The sequence below is a fragment of the Mastomys coucha genome, unplaced genomic scaffold (assembly GCF_008632895.1).
Source record: "Mastomys coucha isolate ucsf_1 unplaced genomic scaffold, UCSF_Mcou_1 pScaffold17, whole genome shotgun sequence".
Classification (NCBI taxonomy): Eukaryota; Metazoa; Chordata; class Mammalia; order Rodentia; family Muridae; genus Mastomys; species Mastomys coucha.
Genome location: NW_022196899.1, coordinates 3,949,521 through 3,964,670, shown reverse-complemented (window position 1 = coordinate 3,964,670; position 15,150 = coordinate 3,949,521). Strand labels below are relative to the sequence as shown.

The 15,150-nt window shown below is 39.0% G+C and overlaps 1 pseudogene; it reads right to left on the bottom strand.

The window, feature by feature from the left end:
- The window catches only part of LOC116094706, an 18,427-nt pseudogene extending 5,077 nt beyond the window's left edge, over positions 1 to 13,350 (bottom strand).
- Positions 13,351 to 15,150: the final 1,800 nt, after the last annotated feature.

Below are 15,150 nucleotides of genomic sequence, written 5' to 3'. Positions count from 1 at the left end.
ATTTCTGAGTTTGAGGCCAGCCTGGTCTACAGAGTGAGTTCCAAGACAGCCAAGGCTATACAGAGAAAGCCTGTCTTGAAAAACAAAAACAAAAACAAAAAAAAGAAGAAGAAATTAAGACATGTACTTGTGTCTTATGGGGGGTGGCATGTGGTTTTTGAGTTTGGGTTTTGGTCTTTTTTTATTGCTCTAACTGACTTATAGTATACATGCATATACATATAGATTTAGAATAACGGATCATGGTCAATTTCTCATTCTCCTTTTTTGAGTTGGAGATTCTACTGCCATTTGCTTTCTCTTACTGGTTATTTCTGGTTAGCCATGGGATTCTGGGAGCCATATATTCTCCTAGTGGAAAAGATGACAAGTAAATAAGAAGCTTGATACTCAAATCTGGGTACCGAAAAGATTTCTTTATAGTCTTTTTCAAAATGGATATGAGAATGTTCATGTACCTGCACATGTTTTTTGATTTTAGTGTAGATGTTGTTTTAGCAAGAAGATGAACAATAGAAATCTTCATGGCTTTTTTTTTTTTCCCTTACATATCTGTACCACAATACAAGAGCAAGACAATCATCCCACTCATATTGGTCAAGTGTAGGCAGGAAAATGCCAGGGTCTACTTCTGGATGATGGCAGCTGACTGTTGTAGAGAATGATACATAGCTGTCTCCTGAGAGGCTCTACCAGCTCATAGCCATCCATTGGACTGAGCACAGGGTCCCCAGTGAAGGAGCTAGAGAAAGGACCCAAGAGCTGAAGGGTTTGCAGCCCCATAGGATGAACAACAATATGAACTATCTAGTACCCTCAGAGCTCCCAAGGACTAAAGCACCAACCAAAGAGTACACATGGTGGGACTCATGGCTCCAACTGCATATGTAGCAGAGAGTGGCCTTGTTGGACATCAATGGGAGGAGAGGCCCTTGGTCCTGTGAAGGCTAGATGGCCCAGCGTAGGGCAATGCCAGGGCCAGAAAGTGGTAGTGGGTAGGTAGTTGAACAGGGGGAGGGGGATGAGGATAGGGTGTTTTCTGAAGGGAAACCAGGAAAGGGGATAACATTTGAAATGTAAATAAAGAAAATATCTAATAATAATTTTTTTAAAAAAAAGAACGGTGTGATATAACTCTCTTCTCAGGGCCTACTTCTGGATGATGGTGGCTGACTGTTGTAAAGGACGATATGATATAACTCCATTCTGGAGGCTGTAGTTTTGGTTATAATGGTTGAGATTCTGAAACTCTATGCCTTGGGGAATCTATGTATCTCAGAGAAGGATCTCAGGTCAGCAGGAAATGATAGAAATGCATAGCTACAACAGATGCAGGCAGAGCATCTTCTGGCTTGGGATCCATGTTGTAAAATATAGATTTCATCATCATCCAATGCAGTTTGAATTGAGGACTTGCTTGCTTTGTGAAGAAAATAATATTTGCATCTATTTCTCCATGAACGAGCTGTTTTGACTCTCTTGCTACATGAGACCTAGTGTTTTATATAATCTGTACATAGTTATGTCTGACACTTTGTACTTTGGACATAGAGTTGACCAATTCAGCTGAGAAAGATCCAGGATATAAGATAATTTCAATTTCATATTATTTATACCAAAATTGAATTTAGCTCAATAGCCATGTTTTTAATCTATCAACTCTTGATGACAAAGTATAAATGAATAGTTCTTGAGGCTCTATGCTCCTCAGGTATCTCACTGAAAGGGTACATTATTTATGGATGACAGTAAAAGTGGAAAGGAAGGCAGGTTTCCTTAATACTCCTGCTTATATTGGGTCTGGGGAATTTCAATTATATATAGTAAACTTTTGCTATAAAGGGACAGGTAATAAACATTTTTATGGACATATTCTTCTTTTGCAAGTACTTACTTCTGTTACTATGTCTTGAAGTGTGCCGTAGACAATTCATGTAAGTAAGCATGGCTGTATGGCAGAGAAAACAAAACCAAAGGAAACAGGGAGGGACAGACATTAGACCAGGATTTGCTTGTGAGTTGTTTTCTGAAACTTCATCAAAATCCAATCCAAAGCAATCATTGATAAAATGTAGTTTGAATTTGTAGTCTCACAGCATCACCTTAATATTTCATTTGTGATCCCAAAGTGTAATAGTTGAACAATTTATATAATGGTGTGGTGAAATCAAGACAATTTTACCATCTGAGGCTGCCCATATGACAACACTTTGATGGAGTGGAAGAATCTTTTTAAATAAAGCAATAACAAATAAATGTTATTTAAGCATTTTAAACAAATGTAGAGATGGTAAACAACAGGAGCCATTGTTCTAATGTCAAAAGGATTACTCCTCACAAGTGAATTTACTGCAAGCAAAGCCTTCAGCATTTTTTATTTGAACAAAAATAATATAAACAGATAATGACATAAATAGCAATGGATCATAAGATCAGGGGAATTTAAGCAAAGTTCACAAGTATACAAGAATAGTATATAGAAGGTACAGTAAATAGGAAGTATTAGATTCAAATTCATGATACAGAAGATTTACTGGCATATATCTACATAGCTCAGACATAAGGTATACAAAACTGTATAACTGTGGGGGAATGAGTCAAATGTAATGGGTATATTAAAGAGATAGAAGAAGTTAGGAGCACAATCCACAATAAATGATAATGGCACAATAATTCTGAAATAAAGATGTCATAGCTAAAGTGATATGTGCAAAGTTTTCATATATAGCTATATTCAGTAGGTAATTATATAGTATGTAAGCATTAATGTGAATTAAAAATAAGTCCAATTTATAGTTATATTAGACCTCTAGACAAGACTAGTTTCGAGAAAACAATAGAGTAAAATTTACTATTCATTGCTATCTTTAAATAGCCAAAATGATTTTTGTGAATGTTGAAGAGGTGTGTTGAAATAAAATCCTCCAAAGTATTTGCATTTAAGATACTTCATTTACTGAAATTCCCTTCAGCAATGCCACTATACAGAATCTACCCTAGGATTTTACAATGAAGATGGTGATCATAATAACATATCAAAGTCTACCTTAGATGGTCTTTAAAAAAATCTTAAAAAAAAAAAAACTCAGTGGAATAGAAAGTTTATAATCTAAAAATATAAGTGAAAAAGAAAACTAATAACTTTATAAGAATTACAGAAAAGGGGGCTTTGATATATATTTAATATTCCCAGCTACTAGGATTATTTAAATGGTAATGAAAATTTGATGTTAAAACTAAACATATGCCAGGTGGTGGTGGTGCACGCCTTTAATCCCAGCACTTGGGAGACGGAGGCAGGCAGATTTCTGAGTTCGAGGCCAACCTGGTCTACAGAGTGAGTTCCAGGACAGCAAGGGCTATACAGAGAAACCCTGTCTCAAAAAACCAAAAAAAGAAAAAAGAAAAAGAAAACTAAACATAGAAAATTATATTAAAAAGAGTCTGTATGGTAGAATGAGTTCTTAAAAGATACAAACCTTTATTGGTTGAATTATACTACAGAAACTAGTAATATTGCAGAAAAATGAGAAAGTATAAACAAGTAGTTATAGAAATAAAACAGTTAGTCTCTTTAAGTAACTAAAACCAAAAATGCTACTTATTGCGTTGTTTTGAAATAACAGATAATTGGAGGACTGTGGGATTAGATGTCCCAAGGTAGGGATAATTGAGTGCTTAGGATCACAAATAAAGTTGAAACTTTAAATACATGCCATCTACGTTCCTACAGAAGTTATAGACAAATAAATTTAATCCCCATAGCCCAAATTAAAGTAGAATAAAACAAACACTTCTTTTGTTTTTAGAGGCAGAATCTTACTATGTAATCTAGGCTGTTTTTGAACTGCTGGTGGCCTCTTGCTTCAGTGTTCTGTGTACTGGAATTCCACATGTATGCTACTATATCCAGCTAAAACGTTTTGAAATAAAGAAAGACAGCACAAAGATCCAAATAAAAACATATCACTTATATTTAATTGTTTTTCAAATTAAATATGAAAAGTAATATGAAGTGAAAATACTTTATAAAATTTGACTTAGTTCTAAAACGAACTGTAGCATAATCCTCTTGTATTCCTTCTATATATAAGATATTTCTGGATCTTACATAGTGTTGGGATGGGGTGTGTCTGACAGCAGGTGCTTCTTATTGGCTTGGCCTGAGATGTCTCATTTACATGAGGAGGGACTTGTGGGAACTGCCTGTACATGACTGATAGCCACAATTCTCTCTATGGAAGACTGTGGGATTAGATGTCCCAAGGTAGGGTTGTATCCAAGTGGAGCAGACAATGGGAGGGAGGGATTTGCAAGTGTGGGACTGGGAAGAGAGATGGGAGTGGGAGCTATGATAGGGATATAAAGTGAAAAACTAAATTATTGGAAAAATAAATAGCTCCTTATCGAAATATTATATGATAATAAAATGATCATATGAATGCTTCATAGTAATATTTTATTATTTATATGGAAGTGACTATAAATTCATATAATTATTGTACAAGTAAAGAAAATCTAGTTTTACTTTTCATAAGCTGTAGGTTTTCAGTAGGTTTTATGCTTTAAAATTATTGGAATCTTATCTGAAGGGCTCAGCTCAGGAACTTTGGAAAATTGCACCAGACCCCTCCCCTCCTGGAAGAGAAAGGACATGGAGCACTTAGGCACCCTCCCCACTGGAAGGGAGAGGCTTAATTACATTCCTCAGACCACAGTGGGTAGAGAACAACCATCAGCCACCTGTGGGTGGGAGAGGCCCAGAGTATGTAGACACATTCTCAGAGCAGCCTTCAGTCCTTGCTCTTTCCTTCATGTGCAGGGTGACCCCAGCATGCTGGAACAATAAAATTCCTCTTGTTTTTGCATGGATCCTCAGCTCTCTGCTTTGTTCACTCAGGGGTCTACAGTAAGTAAATGCTAGCCAGTGTCTTACACTACCCATGTGGCATTTGGTAGCATTTTGGAAGATCTCAAAGAACTACTTTAGGACAATTATGTGGACAATTATCAAGAATTTGGATAATACCTTGAGTCATCAAGGAATATTATCTAAATGATTTTTAAAGATTGATAGGCATCCTCCTCAAATGTTTTGATCTCTGTATTATTAAAATTATTCACCTATAATATTGTTTTAGAAATTCTTATGTTTTTATAGAGACAATCTGTAATTTTCTTAATTTTCTACTTATTTAAAATACCCATTGCTTTTTCTGTCTAGATACTTGTAAAATTAAATATCTTTAAAATAATTCTCTAGTCATTATTTTTGGGAAGAAAATTTTAGACAAATGTGAAATAATCTACCTCGTCATTAAGGTCTTAGTTGAAGTAGTATATTTTTATAATTAGAATTTTTCCTGGTATAGTTTGCCACACAGAAACTGGCCTTCCTTATCCCTCTGGAGATAACCAGGAATTTTTTCTTACTGTACCTATTCTATTTAACTTGGAAGAGGTGAGATAGTTCTGAGGATGCCAGTTAATTGGAAAATGTAAAAGAAATAGACAATTTTCTCAATATATACTACTTACCAAAGTTAAATGAAGATCATATAAGCAATTTAAACAAATGAAATACAAGCAGTCATGAAAAGTCACCCAACCAACAAAACAAAACAAGACAAACAAAACAAAACAACTAAGGCCTACAAGTTCAACTTCATTTCCTTTACCCAAGAACCTGTCCAGCAAGTACCAGGGATTCTTGGACCATCTCTCCATACACATGAGGCATCCCCAGAGCTTTTAATTCTAGTCAATTATATTCATTTACCCCGAAAACTCCTTCCTAATTTCCAGGGTCCATACACAAGCCTGGTTCCTACCAATAAAGTGTGTGCATACAACCCCACCTCGATAAAGATACTCACACAAGGTAAGATTGTCTAAGAGATCTGTTTTGTTGAAGACTTCTGGAGAGAGCCTTCATCTAAAAAAACTGTAACACTAAGATCCTTAGTCAAACCCTTACCCCTTCCCCTGGACTCATTTCAGCCACACCAGGATCCTGCAGAAGCCCATAGGTTCCAGGCTCCCGTTTCATCCTTCTAGCTCAGTGTGCCCTAGCTTTTGGACACCCTATGAGGTAGGAAGCAGAGAACAAGGAACCACAGCCAGACCCCCAAAGTGCAAACCCCATTCCCCATTATGGGTAAGCAAATAGGAGTGAAATTGTTGCATCCCAAGATCATGGTAGGTTTAATTTGTCTTTCTGGGTCTGTATTACATCAATTAGGATGGTTTTTCTAGTTCCATCCATTTATCTGCCACTTAAGTTCATAGACCTTTACACTCAAGTAAATTTGACCTAGTTTTATGAAGTAATGTTTAATATTAGTTTTTATTTCTCTCTCCAGTTAAATTTGTAGTCTTTCCCCATGTAATTAGATGAAAAGCTTTGATTTTATGATTATTCTGCAGTCTTCTTATTAACATTTTTATTATAAAAAGCCAGAAGCATCCAGAAACCAGGTCAGCATTTTTGTTTCAAGCTGTGAAACATTAATTTAATAAAAAAACATATGGCCATATGAGAAATAGCCATTAAATTTTATGTTGTAGATGGAGCATGACCCCTTACCCCCTCATGTGGGTTGAGACCCCATATGTTCCTCTCCACATATGTGCTGCACCTCTGTGAGCTAGCCATCACCCTAGACAATCATTTTCCTCTAATATATACATAGGAAGTCTACCTTCCTGTCAACTTTGATGAAGTACAGGTAGCATTTATAGTTGCTCAATCAATGATTTGCAAAATCAATGAATACCTCCAGGGCCAGAGTAGCACACATTTCCCTTGATGACTTGGAAATGTGCTGCCTTTCAAATGACATCGACCCAGGCAACAACTCTTGTTACAGAATCCCAGAGGCCACTGACCCTGATTTACCAGTGACACACAAGAATCAAGACAATCTGTTTATGAAAGCCACTAACCAATGTAGCCACTCATTAACACTTTCCTAGGTGATCAGTCACGTTTTCCATTCTCAACAAGTAGTAAATGTTTAAACATCTCTGCCTTTCATATAATGGAAAATTGATTAAGGATTTATTTTAAATTTTAAGAAATAAGAGATTTCTCAGCTGGGCATGGTGATGCCTTTAATCCCAGCACTCAAGAGGCAGTGACTCTCTGTGAGATCTCTGTGAGTTAGAGGCCAATCTGGTCTACATAGAGAATTCCAGGATAGCCAAGGCTACACAGAGTACACCTGTCTTGAAAAATAAAAATACAAACAAACAAACAAACATTTCCCAGGCAAAGAAGAAAGACAGTATTATCAGCAGATCACCTATACCTCAGTAACAGATAACTAGTTTGAATGAAACTAGTTATCTAAGGGCTCTTCTTGATTCTTCTCTTTTCTTATAGTGTCCTCCTGTCATCTGGAGTTGCCACTGAATATGAGATGAGACTGTGTATGGCATGAATGGAACTTGAAGTGTGACCAGACAGTTTAGTGCTGAAGTGACTTCAGTTACAGTATTCAGGATGTGAAATGTCAGCCAGCAAAATGAACAAAATTGTCACAACAGAGAGAGGACTTTCTGGAATGACAAAATAATAACTTCTGCTCCTTTTCAGATTCTAACATAAAAATAACTCATTTCTAAAGTCTTTACCAATTTTTCATGAAAATGTTCAGGAAGTACATCAGAAGGGAGACCATTCAAGTCTGGGTCATCCCACGATATTCATGTTCTCTATTTCAGCTGCACATTTCTATTTTATGTACAGTTCAGAACTAGTGCTAGCTCTGAAGACAAAGCTATTATGGTGGAAATGTCAAGAGTTTGGAAGCATCCTGAACAGATAGCAACTAAAAGCACTGATATACTATGGGCACATCAGATGGGTTTAGGTGTGAGTGGGACTTCCAGACAGCCGTGTTCCAGTTTACAGGGACCTCTGTTCATTCTGTTATTTCTTAGGCTCTGCCAAGGAAAATCCACATTTGTCATTACTGCTTCTTAAATGCAGATTAAGAAAATTTGAGAGCATCAGTGACATTTCGACAACTCGTTGAACTAGTGCCTCCATAGAGCATTCTAGTATCTTTGGTACAGTATGATACTCCACAAAACCCCCATAAAACACCAACTAAAACACAGACTCTCTGGTCTACAATGGTGTCGTTCCTGCAAGCTATGTTAGTGCAATGATACAGGTAACCAACCAGTATCTATATGAGATGGAGCCCATACCTGATACTACTTAGGGGACCAAGAAACTGAGACTAGGTAGCCCATGTGCCTGGGAAAAAACAAATACTACTGGCCTTAAAAAATAGCAATAAAGTGACTCTAAATGACATTCTGCTACACTCATAGATTAATGCGTTGTTCAGACATCATTAGAGAAGCTTCCTACTGCAGCGGATGTGAACAAATACAGACACCCTTAGTCAGGTATTATGCAGAGAATCATCCCCCAGTAGGATATATTCATCAAATCTGTTCGTCCAGGGTTCTGTGAACCATGGGGAAGAGGAGGCAGCAAGAGTATCAGAGCCAGAGGGGATGGAGAATACCAGGAAAACAAGGCCCTCTAAATCAACTTGTGCAAAGCTCAAATGAACTCACAGGAATTGAGGCAGCATGGAAAGAAAGGGCCTGCTCCGTTCTGCATCATGTCCTCTGCATGTGTATAATGGCTTCCAGGTGTGTTTTTGTAGGAATTGTTAGTGTGGGAACAAGTAGGTCGCTGTTTCTTCTTCATTTTCTTGGGCTATTTTCTATTTGTTTTGACTAATGCCTTTGTGTCAATTTTTATCTTATTATTATATTTATTGTTACATTATAATCCATTAGTAGCCTGTTAGTTTTCTAATGAGAGACAGAAGAAGACTGGATCTGGATGGAAAGGGAGATGGAGAGAAACTGGGAGGAGGAGAAATAATAATCAGGATATATTGTATGAGAAAAAAAAACCCTTTTTTTCAATAAATGGAAAAGCATACAGCAATAATAAAGAAAAGAATAAAAATAAATAATTTACAACACAGCCAGATCTCTCGAATGATCTAAGTGGAATAAGCTAAATATAAAAAAACCTCTACAGTACATGTAACCTTTGAGACTGCAACACAAATATGGACCAAAGCAAGTTAGGCTCAGAGAGTGGACAATGTCCAGCAGACAAAACCGGCTGGATTATAAAGGTGTGAGCTATCTTGCATAGTTCAAGGACTTTATTTTGTTTTTTATTATTTTCAAATGTATATGTCTGCATGTGGTTATGTATACACAAACACAGATGCTTACGGATGCTAGAAGAGGGCCCAGGGGCCTTTGGAGCTGGAGACAAGAAGATTGTGAGCTGCCTGATATGGTAGCTATAGACAGAACGCAGCTACTCTGCAGTATGTACTGTTACCGCGGAACCATCTCTTCTTCCTCCCTTGTTCAATGAGAGAAGATAATATCACAGGTGCACATGACTGTCAAAAAGTACCCAAGCAAGCATAACAGGTATGTGAAGTTTTTCTCATGTTCTTTTATTTAAATTTACAAAACAAACAAACAAACAAACATGTAGTTGGGAGCCACTAGCAACTGCTTGAGTAAACTTTCAGATACGACTTCACAAGTGCTAACCAGCTTTCTCGGGAACTTTTTCTTTGGCGATACTATTAGGGTATGTTTTTCTCAACATCTGTATCCTTCTCTGATTCACTGGCTTCCAGGGATCATTTCACTATTCCATATGTAGATACATTCTAAACAACCATCCAGCTACTAGAGTCCTCTTTTTGGCCCCCACACCTAAGGATTCTGACATTCAGTCTGCAGTGCCCGTCTGCTTCACCTTTTGACACTGGCTCTTGCAAAGCCTTTGTTCGTTTCTGCCACAAACAACCACTGTCAGTTTATGGGCATCTTCACTTAGTCTTGTATAGTGTTGCTGAACATGGCAGCCAGGGTATGCCTATGTGGATTTTAATTTTGCTAAATTATAGAACAGTCGAGAGGGCTTTAGCTTTCATTTATAGACACTGTAAAATTTGAATACATATTTTATACTTATTAGATGTGTGTATGGTTTAGAACAGAATTGGTATATCCTGTGATACATGTTTGTTAAATATTAATAGCTAAATATCTTCATTTCTGCTTCTCTGGCATTATTGCTCCCTTCCTCTCAGCTCAAATCCTCTTAATAAATTGTCATATCTCAACTGTTCCACTCTGCCAAGAAGAGCTTGTGAATAAGCATATATCACACATGACTTCAGGACCTTTCATACACAAATGTGTTAGAGCAATTTCTTATTGTTACTGTAATTGTTAGTTTATGGATCTCTCTTCCTCACTCCTTGTAAGCCTTTCTGTGTCAGGAATCTTATTCATCTTAAAACATATTTTTTTGCAGTTTTGTGTGTTTGTATGTATGTGTGTGTGTGTGTGTGTGTGTGTGTGTGTGTGTGTATGTGTGTGTGTGAGTGCGCATGTGCAGACACACAAGCACACATTCCAGAAGATAATTTGAAAGAGTTGGTTTTCTCTCCCACCACGTGAGTTCTTGGGGCAAAATTCAGGTTGTACGAAGTATCAAATGATATCAGGATCGTGGCAAAGGCCTTGGCAGTAAGCATGTTTATCTGCTGAAGAATCTCACTGGCCCATTTTTCTTCTCCAAGAGTTTTAAACTAGTTCACAAGTTTTAAACAAATGTTGAACAAAGGCATGAGTAATTTGTGATTTAGTCCAGTTTGACTATTCAACTTCACAGCATTACACTGCAGGAATGACTCTGTAGTATGCCCGGAAGGTACTGCTCACAAAAGATGGATCATGCTTTGGAATGGCGGACTCAGCCACATGGAAACAATAACTGCTTGAAGAATTTTCAGAGGAAATAAATGGAGTGAAGCACATACGATGGCCTAACAAACATGGGCTCTAGATTTATTAGTCAAGCTTCTCATTTATATTACTAGGATGCTTTTAAACCTCTAATACCAAGAAATGCACAAGAAAGCGCCATGGATGCCTGGCCCACATCGCCTCAAAGGCCACTCATGTTTACTAAGAGACTCCCAGTGTCAGTGCTGTAAAGGAGCCAGGGAACCAGAGATGGATTCCATGGTAATGCTGATGCTTTGAAGTCTGTTGAATGGAAATTGCAAAGTGATAAATTGCAGGGGCCTCAGAGGTGATAGCTAACAGTCTTCTGGGATTTTAAAGAGAAAGCACTTCAAATATGGTGAGATGATACATGTGTAAGTCAGAGATAAAGACAAAGGGTGTAGGTTAATTTCCTTGGGACAAAACATCTAAGCAAAAGTAACTGTGGTTAGACAAGAAAGGGGAAGTAAGGGGAAAAACTAGGATCCATGTAAAATCTAGAGATGCTGGTAAGTCATCAAATTGCAACACTGAGCAAATTTATAGCATCCACATTCTGCTTTCAGTGGGAGGTAAAAAAACAAAAACAAAAAGCAACAACAACAACAAAAAAAACCCTTAAATTTCTTAGCTAATAAATGCACAACATATGCACCGTAACCTTTTAGTTTTTCAATTATATGTGATAAGTGTTTATAGTTATTCATGGGAATGAGCACCATGTTAAAACATAAAATTATTGTACACATTATAGTATTTGACATGTAATCATTCAAAGTATGCTTTCACATTAGGCAATTGATTTATATAACTAACATTCCATATATCTAATACATGCGTAACAATGTATGCACTCTGTATATTCACACAAAATATATTTGAATTGTGGGGAGCTTTGGGGACCTGCTTGACAGGAATCTGACATTGGCCAAGGACGAGGAAATGGGCTTCAGGCAGGAATCTGATATTGACCATGACAAGGAAGGAAGCTCGGGCAGGAATCTAATTTTAGGCTAGAACAGGGAAGTAAGTTCAGGCAGGAGTCTTAATTTTAGGGTGGAACAAAAGAAGTAGGCTTCAGGCAAGAATCTGATTTGGGGCTTTGAATAGATTGCTGGGTGGCCATCTTGAAAGCGTCAGCCATATTGCCTACTCTGTCCCACAGGCAGCCATGGTACTGCACAATGTGCTCATGCTGCAAGTTCTTCAGCAACTGGATCTCACACCCCAGAGCACTCACCTCCTTGCTTGTCTCAGGACGACCTGCACTGAACTGGACCTGTTTAGAAGCAAGTTCACTTCCTGTATCCATATCACAGCACAAGTAGACCCGGCTGAAGGCACCTTGACCTAGGCACTTCCCCCAACACCAATTGATGGGAGCTCTAGGAGATTTGGTTGGCACATTCTTTTCCTGCACTCTTTCTTTTCCTTGCTTTCTGCACTCTATAGGCACTCATGGGAGCCCAGGTGTTGCATAGCTAGACCCATGTTCTTTGCTATTTGTGCTCAAGGAGCGACTTGAGGGCACCAGAGTGAATAGGTTGCCTTGATGTCGTCATATTCAGGGAAGTGTTCTTCTGACATCATTGTAGTCTTTGTGACGCACAGACACATGGTAGCATCTGGGAAAAGGTTCTGCCTTCAACTCTTTTATCATAGAGCTGGGTCTCTCGATCTGAGCATTCCTTTCTGTTGTCTAGGAAGCTTCGGGCTCAGGACATTTGTGATTTCCTGAAGGATGGGTTGTCTGCTGACCTGTCCAAGGATTGCAAGTTTTCTGACGAGGAATTTTCGACACTGCTCAGGGTATCTAGCATATACTGCTTGCTGGTCTCTAGGGTGAGTTCAACTTCACTTTTGATGCTCACATAAGATGCCTGCCGGGCAGTGAGCTGTTGTCACTCAGGTATATAACACGGGGAGGAGAACGTCGGCCAGGATCCTGGGAGCTCACAGGTGCCTGCTTCTGGGCTCAGGAGCTTGGTAGATGGCATTTATATTCCCTACAGGCTGGCAAGGCTGGATCCAAACCCGCCTGGACACTCCCGAGTGGAGAGAGGAACTAGTGTGGTTTATGTCTTGGGGTAACATTAATTTCCCTAAGGCTTTTCAAACATGAGCCTTTATCCAAAATGTCAGGTGCTTTGTCGAGATCATCTTGGTTTTTCAACGGGAAGGAGAGCTCATTCATTATCCATACAATGCAAATCAAAAGGCCGCCCAAGGACTGTTGTCACCTAGGGCTCTACATCTTCATATCTCACAGGCTGTCTGAATGCTATAATTTGTCTCTCCCCATTGTGTTAAAACTTGATTCTGATGTCACTCTGCCTGTTTGGGTGACCTGTATCCTTGTTCTTCGTGGTCTCAAATCCAGACACCTGGGGACGTCTGCTCATCTGGAGGGCCACCAGGTCCTTTATGATCGAATCTAATGCCTCTTGTTCTTCCATGGTGGCAATGGCAGCAAGCAGCAGCTACAGCCCAAAAGTTTCACCTCCACAGCCAGGGCTGCCTGCCAGAGGAGCAGGCAGCAGAGACAGAAGCAGGCCTGGCTCTGCACCAAGGGTGGGGGTGGGGTGGGGAGGGGCATGGGCTGTACTGGCTGTCCTTGCCTCCCCTACCCGCCTACCCCCCCCTTGGCCTCCTGGGCACCACTCAGCCAGCTACCCTGCCAGTCTTGAAGTCCAGAAGTTGCTCTGACCCGCCATTGTTCTCCACCTCAGGAAGACTCCGGAAAAACCAAATTTATTTTTCTATTCAATAGATATGTTGGCAACAGTGTTGATAACTGTGTATCTTCTGTCATGCATCTTTAGGGTGAGGTTACATTGGCTGAGTGATACAGAGAGGTATAAGAGGTTTTTTTTTTAATTGATTTTCTTATTAGATATTTTCTTTATTTGCATTTCAAATGATATCCCCTTTTCCAGTTTCCCCTCTGAAAAAAAAAACCCTCTATTCCCTCTCCCTTCCTCCTGCTCATCAACCCACCCTCTCTTGCTTTCTGGCCCTGGTATTCCCCTACACTGGGGCATAGAACCTTCACAGGACCAGCAATGGAGGAGTGTTCCTCTTTCTCCACAACCTTGCCAGCATCTGCTGTCACTTGAGTTTGAAGAATGCAAATTGATTCATTCCTATCTCCTTGTACAAAGCTCAAGTGCAAGTGGATCAAGGACCTCCACATAAAACCAGGTATATTGAAACTAATAGAAAAGAAAATGAGGAAGAGCCTCAAGCACATGGGCACAGGGGACAATTTCCTGAACAGAATACCAACAGTTTATGTTCTAAGGTCAAGAACTGACAAATGGGACCTCATAAAATTGCAAAGCTTCTGTAAGGCAAAGGACACTGTCAATAGGACAAAAACAGCAACCAACAGATTGGGAAAAGATCTTTACCAATTCTAAATCCAATAGAGGGCTAATATCCAATATATACAAAGAACTAAAGAAGTTAGACTCCAGAGAATCAAATAACCCTATTAAAAATGGGGTAGACAGCTAAACAAAGAATTCTCAACTGACAAATACTGAATGGCTGAGAAGCACCTAAAGAAATGTTCAACATCCTTAGTCATCAGGGAAATACAAATCAAAACAACCCTGAGATTCCACCTCATACTAGTCAAAATAAACTCAGGTGACAGCAGATGCTCGTATAAGAGTTTTACACACACTCCAAATCTTACTCAGAGGAGTCCAGGAGCACAATGTCCTTTAATGCTTAAAACGCATGACGCTTGTCTGGAGTAGCCTGTTTAGTTTATTGTCGGGAAACCAGGAGTATCTTCGCCTTTCACACAGTGTTCTTTGTATGTATTTGTAGCACAAATCTCCCGATTGCAGTAGACTGAGAAATGGTCTCGTTTCGAACTGTTGCCTCATGGCAGCATGCTACATTTAGAAACCCACATGGGGCACCTTATCTTTGAGAGCACCCCCAAGCTGTGAAAATACAACTAGAGCCAGTGCTAAAATAAAGCAGATGAAGATACTGTTAAGTTTTAGCCTGGGAAGCTTAACTCTTGGATTTTATTTTATTCTTCACATTATTGAGATAATTTCAAAGCATTGATTACTAACTTCTATGAAAAGTTTTTTATTTTTTTATTTTTATTTTTGTTTTTTTCGAGACAGGGTTTCTCTGTGTAGCTCTGGCTGTCCTGGAACTCACTCTGTAGACCAGGCAGGCCTCAAACTCCGAAATCCGCCTGCCTCTGCCTCCCAAGTGCTGGGATTAAAGGCGTGCGCCACCACCGCCCGGCAAAGTTTTATTTTT